Raw genomic sequence first — 7350 nt, 5'->3', positions numbered from 1 at the left:
CTCCGTCACCGAGCACACTCACTGACCGGGCCACGAACGCGCTCATCGCGCCGGTGCATGCCTGTGACCACCGCCCCGTACGCGCGCTCACTGCGCTCACCGCATCCTCGCCTCGCCCGGCGCGCCTCCGCACGCGCCCACGACAGTGCTGCCCTGCTGTCGTGCGGCCGAGGCTCCCTCCCTATCCGTCACCATGTTCCCCCCTTGCTAAGCTCGTCGGAGCTCCCCTACGGCCTCCACGCCGCCTCGTGACCGTGCCCCCGTTCGGTCCCTGGCCGCGCCGAGAGCCCCCTGCACGCGCATGTGCACGCCCACCCGCGCCCCGTAGCCGCGCCTTCGGCCATCGTGGTCGTTCGTCCGCGTAGCGCCCCTGACCTCCTCCCCGTGCTCACACCGCTTCTGTGCGTCCTCGCGCACGCGGCCGCCTCAGGCCACCGGCCTCCCCCTACTCCGGCGTCGTGCCGTGGCCGCCGGACCCGAGTCGGGTGCGCCCCTGCCGGCCACACCCGCAGCGCTCTTTCGGGTTGTGCCCGTTAGCACCCAGCGCCCGTAACCCGCATCGGGTCCCTGGTCGAATGACACATGGGGCCCAGCCCCCAGAACGTTAAAAGAAAGAAAGAAAAGGAATTAAAATATTAATTAATTAAAGAATTAATTAACTTAATTAATCTGAATTAGATTAACCTCATCATCTAGTTAAAGCTAATTAACCCTGTTTAATTACTATGAGACTATGACAAGCGGGACCCACTAGTTAGTTTGACCAGTCAACAGTCAATGCTGACTGGGCTGTTGACTTTGACCAGCCCCATCAGTTAGCCTCTGCTGACTGGGCAGTTGACCAAGTCAACTGGGCTACTGGTCAGCCACCCAAGTCCATATGTGGGTACACTTCTATGTACCCATAGCAATTTAACATTTAATTTTCGAATTAAAAATAATTTAGAAAATGATTTAAAACTTTAAAATTCAGTATAAAATAATCCATAACTCGGATGAAAATACTTTGTACATGAAAGTTGCTCAGAACAACGAGACGATTCTGGATATGCAACCCGTTCGTCCACCACACACACCTAGCATATCGAACACGCAACTTTCCCCCTCCGGTTCATCTGTCCGAAAACACGGAACACCGGGGATACTTTCCCGGATGTTTCCCTCCCTCACCGGTATCACCTCATACCGTGTTAGAACACGTCTAGCTCTGCTTGTTGTCCTGTTATGCACTTGCTTGCTATGTATTTACTGTTTCTTCCCCCTCTTCTCTTCGGTAGACCCTGTGATGATGCTGATGCCCCTGTGGTCGACTACGTCACCGACGACCCCTCCTTGTCTGAGCAACCAGGCAAGCCCCCCCCTTGATCACCAGATATCGCATATTCTCCTCTATACTGCTTGCATTAGAGTAGTGTAGCATGTTACTGCTTTCCGTTAATCCTATTCTGATGCATAGCCTAACATTGTTGCTACATCTGTTGATACCTTACCTGCAATCCTAAATACTTAGTATAGGATGCTAGTTTATCATCATTGGCCCTACATTCTTGTCAGTCTGCCTTGCTATACTATTGGGCCGTGATCACTCAGGAGGTGATCACGGGTATATACTATACATACATACATACATACAGTACAGATGGTGACTAGAGTCGGGTCAGCTCGTTGAGTACCGGCAAGTGATTCGCATAAGGGGGCTGAAAGGACAGGTGGCTCCATCCCGGTACTGGTGGGCCTGGGTTCCCAATGGCCCCCGACTGTTACTATGTGGCGGAGTGACAGGGCAGGTTGAGACCACCTAGGCGAGAGGTGGGCCTGGCCCTGGTCGGCGTTCGCGGTTGCTTCATAATAACACGCTTAACGAGATCTTGGTATTTGATCTGAGTCTGGCCACTGGCCTATACGCACTAACTAACTACGCGGGAAAGATATGGGCACTCGACGTCATGGTATCAGCCGAAGCCTTCTAGACGTCAGCGACTGAGCGGCGCGCGCCGGATTGGAACGTAAGCCTGCTCTTGTATTAAGGGGGCTAGTTCTGCTTTCGGCCGCCCATGCAACATGCAGGTGTGCAATGGGCGATGGGCCCAGACCCCTGCGCCATAGGAGTTAGACCGGCGTGCTGACCTCTCTGTTAGGCCTAGGTGGGGCTGCGACGTGTTGATCTTCCGAGGCCGGGCATGACCCAGGAAAGTGTGTCTGGCCAAATGGGATCGAGCGTGTTGGGTTATGTGGTGCACCCCTGCAGGGAAGTTAATCTATTCGAATAGCCGTGATCTTCGGTAACAGGACGACTTGGAGTTGTACATTGACCTTATGACAACTAGAACCGGATACTTAATAAAACACACCCTTCCAAGTGCCAGATACAACCCGATGATCGCTTTTCCACAGGGCGGCGAGGGGAGGATCGCCGGGTAGGATTATGCTATGCGATGCTACTTGGAGGACTTCAGTCTACTCTCTTCTACATGCTGCAAGACGGAGGCTGCCAGAAGCGTAGTCTTCGACAGGATTAGCTATCCCCCTCTTATTCTGGCATTCTGCAGTTCAGTCCACCGATATGGCTCTTTACACATATATGTAGTGTAGCTCCTTGCTTGCGAGTACTTTGGATGAGTACTCACGGTTGCTTTTCTCCCTGTTTTCCCCCTTCCCCTTCTACCTGGTTGTCGCAACCAGATGTCGGAGCCCAGGAGCCAGACGCCACCATCGACGATGATTCCTACTACACTGGAGGTGCCTTCTTCTACGTGCAGGCTGCTATCGACGACTAGGAGTAGTTAGGAGGATCCTAGGCAGGAGGCCTGCGCCTCTTTCGATTTGTATCCCAGTTGTGCTAGCCTTCTTAAGGCATACTTGTTTAACTTATGTCTGTATTCAGATATTGTTGCTTCCGCTGACTTGTCTATGATCGAGCACTTGTATTCGAGCCCTCGAGGCCCCTGGCTTGTAATATGATGCTTGTATGACTTATTTTACTTTTAGAGTTGTGTTGTGATATCTTCCCGTGAGTCCCTGATCTTGATCGTACACATTTGCGTGCATGATTAGTGTACGATTGAATCGGGGGCGTCACAAGTTGGTATCAGAGCCGACTGCCTGTAGGAATCCCCTTCCACACTCCTTGGCCGAAGTCGAGTCTAGACATTGCAAAACTTTTACTAACATGGTTGTGTGTCTTACGGGCACACGTCGCCATTGGGTGGTTGTAGGATCTTTTACTCCTCGATCTTTACTCTGGGTCTCTGAACTCTTTTCTATTCGGGTTTAAATGATTTTGCTAACTCTGACTCTAGGTTCTCGTAAAATACTTTCTCCCGGAGAGCCCCTCACTCCAGATGATCGCTTGCTGCACCGAAGGATTTCGAAGATACTCTCCGATGTTCTCAAGACTTTGTGCTCGATGCTCTTACAATTACCTACCACTGATTTATCCCTATGGATAAACACACCCTTCGTTCTTAATTTTATTCCAAGTTGATCTTGTTAATACAAGATGCCCCGAACTGCTCTCCGTTGTTCCAAGAATCCTTTGAGCTTACTGCTTTACAGTTCTTGCCTCATGAATACCCTTACGGATAATTCCTCGCACTTATCGAGTATCTGCTCTTTCCCAGTTGTTCATGTGTTTCACAAAATTCTTCAAAATACTATCCGATCTTTCGAGAATCCTCATTAGCCTATGGCTCTTGAAATTCTTGTTTGCCTGCATTTTGGTTAATTCCAACTGACTAGCAATATTCATGGATGTCCTTTGCCTTTATCATCTTGGGTCCCTTGATTCAATATGTTGCGAATGTTGCAATCCTTAATCAGATCCTAGAATTCATCCTTTCGGCTCAGGTGTCATTTTGAACAGGAGCTGGGTCTCGACCAATCAAGTTGCCGTTGATTGTAACCCCCTATGTCTATTCGGCTATCCATCTATGATCAGAGTGTCTGCTTCTGATCCTTCGTTTTGGAAATCATAATTCCTTTGTTATCTAAGCATCAAATTATTCCGATGTTCTATAATCCGATGCATTTGCATTCTTTCTTCATCTGATTGAGTACCGATACTCACATCAGCCCTGTTATGGACCGCCATACCCATTGCCGGGTTATTATCCGACAGTGTCCTTCACAACCAAAATTCTTATGAGTTCTTTACCCGATACATAATGCCTTTGGTAAATGGTATCCTCTCCTTTTGTCAACCATGCTCTGCTTTTGAGCTGGTGATATTTACTCTTGAAGCTTGTGGTATATGTTCCTAAGAAGCCCCGATGGGTTGAACCAATTCCTTCCCTAATATGTGCAAACCCGAAAGATTTCACGGGTCATACTTATTTGGTATTGCACCAGGCAAAACTTCCCACAACTAATGTCATTTTCGAAATACGAGAGGTCAATGTAAGGTTATGCATTGAGGAAGTGGGAGTCGACCTTGAACCTTTGTATTCATGCCCATGGAAACAATGTAGATCGTATCATTAAAGCTTCTCTTCAAATAAATATTTCCTTGGTATAAGTTTATCTTATATCTGGGATCTGGCATTTTGCAATCATTGTTCCGGCCATGTTCTCCTTTAAATACCATTTCTCGGACAAGTTGAAGTACTTGTCTTCTGCAGATCTTTGCACCTGTCCAACCTTTACTTTGATCTACCATCGAGTATTACACTCTAGTATCTCAAAAATATCATGGAACTGCATAACTTTTTATGGGTTCTTCGTCAACTGTTATTTCTCACTGATTCCAATTTTCCTAGGTTCTGGGTTGTCGTCAACCGAGAACACCGATATGTGAACCGAGTCTGCACTATGGTTCAATAACTCTAAGTAATCTTTGTTGCTTATGAGTTTATTAATCCTTCAAGTCATTCCTAGCCTGGTCGGCTATATCATTATCGTGCTAAATTTTAACTGTGCTACCTGCTCTTTATTCCCAAAGCACAATTTTCGACGATGAGCTCAACTTATGTCGACCTTACTCGTCATAGCATTTCACCTTGAATAGCAAGCTTGATTTCGAGTTTGTGTCGTATCCGTGGTTCCATTAACCTTTCGCTTCATCATTCCTTTGACTTGATGTCATCGCTAATCGATTACATCTTCATGGAATCTCTTGACAAATGTGTCGTGATCATCATCAGCATTCCGAGCTCTTCCAAGATATCAATCGAATTCATGATGGGAAATACCATCCTTGCCCCTCGATGATTTGTGTAATCATCGACAACATTCTTACCTTCCCCCAACACAAACTTGTTCGTGTTTTGTGTTATACCTTGCTATCCAACATTTGTTCTCCTTTACCTTGGAGTATTGCCATCTTTTATGTCAAGAATGTCGTGAGAATTTTACCACCTCTTGAGAATTCCTGATACAAGTGATGCTTCTCCCCATCACCATTCCTTCTTGGTCCCCGTGTTATTTATAACCGGAATGCCAAAAAATGAACTATGATTTGTGAATTCAAAACTTCTAGCAACCCTATTGCTTGTTAGCTACGAATCATAGTTTCTTTCTTCATGTGTTGATTATTGACTCATCATTCTAACATTGATCGTGTTACTTAGTCCATATTTTGGATGCACTTTTCTATCAATGTTTAATTGTGTATGCTTTCCTCTAGCACACCATTATATCATTTGATTTGACAAATGTTATCTCCTTGTTCACATGACTACGGAAAGCCATCTTTTTGGATATCTTGACGAAATGCTGCTGAATCCATCAGCCACCTCCTCATCTCTCCTTGGATTAATAATGAACTCTTGCTTCGGAACTCGCTTCCATTGTACATTTCCCGAGAATCTTACATTGTCGTCTCGTCATTTGTGTTGCACCTTTTCTTCTCTGGCATCCTAAGTCAGAGGTATCCTGACACCAATCGGGTCTGAACCTCGGTCAGATATGATGGTTGGGACATTTCCAAGAGTTTTAACATTGGTCTTTTATGACCCGGTAAGGTGATGGCATGTCCAGCACACCTGGCCGGAGGATCTATTGTTATAGTTTCCTTTTTGGCAAGGTTAGTCATTCTTCCGTGTGGAAATTGTAAGACTTATTTTATAAGTTGTTCCTGATGAATCCTTTGCGTATGCAAAGACCGACCTTTGCTTGAAGACCATGTCAATGCTATCTCGAAGCATGTATGTGGTACTCCTATCATCAATAAGAACATTTGAAGCACAGTGCTAAATTTTCCTTATCAGTTATCCAAACATCGTTGTATGGGTACATATCATGATTCTTCTTATCCCTTTTATCTGAATGGTCATGCCTTTGGTCTCATGTCATGGATATCATTCTCTACTTGTCCTTGGTCAGGATATACCCTTGAAATATGTGTTTAAACACATTTTCCTTTCCATTGTTCTGTTTAAACCTGATAATCACTTTTCCTTTCCATGGGTTTGTTTGACCTCTCTTGTGATCTATATAATCTAAGAAGTAATGATTCACTGCTTATGTAAACACCTTGGTGCATAATTCCGTCAGCAAAACCCTGTTACTATTGTTGATAACATTTCGGTAGCCACCGATGGACGAGAACCTTGCCTATTGGCCCGCCTCGTTAAATGAGCAGGAAAATGGTTCTCTTCGTCCCTCGCCCTTGGTATCGATGTTGTTGCCGACATAACTGACAGGCTACCCTCTGACACGCCTTGCTATCGTGGCCATCCAAGATGTCGGCCCCCTTCCTACTTTCAACCACATGGTGGGCCCATAACCCACAGTTCCACAGGATCGAAACCTGACTCTCCTGTACACCCCCTATTCCCAAAGTTATCCCTCCCGCGTGGACTTGTACATAATTCAAGAGCCACCTTCCGATGAGATCATCAATTCTGGCAACAAACACAATAATTATTCCGTCGCTTGAAACCCCTTTCACCTTCTGACTAGGCATTGAACGATTGCCTGGCTGCTTGAAACTTCTTATTGTACCTTCGAACTGTATTCTCGATGTGTTTTATTTGTTCAACTCGAGAGGTACTCATATGCTCATTCATGGGTTAATCCCAGATTATTACCCTTATAGCATTCTGACGTTACCGACCTGCCCCGTTACCTATTCGTAAGTACGATGAAGATCCCGAAGAAAGGATGTCGACTTCATCATGATGACCTAAAGCAGAGAAATGAAGACATCAATGTATTGGATCGGTCTCTTCGAGAAGAGCAAGCCAGAATGAGGAGACCCGCTAGATTTGTTACCAAACCTTTCCCCCTTTCCCTACCTCTTAAATCTCGGGACGAGATTTTTTTGTAGTGGAGGAGAATTGTGACGCCCGGATATTTAAGCTACAGTAAACCTCTATTAATGATGACACGTCACCACGGTTACTGTTGCTAATC

The sequence above is a fragment of the Triticum dicoccoides genome, chromosome 6B, assembly GCF_002162155.2.
Source record: "Triticum dicoccoides isolate Atlit2015 ecotype Zavitan chromosome 6B, WEW_v2.0, whole genome shotgun sequence".
Lineage (NCBI taxonomy): Eukaryota > Viridiplantae > Streptophyta > Magnoliopsida > Poales > Poaceae > Triticum > Triticum dicoccoides.
This window is presented reverse-complemented; position numbering follows the sequence as displayed.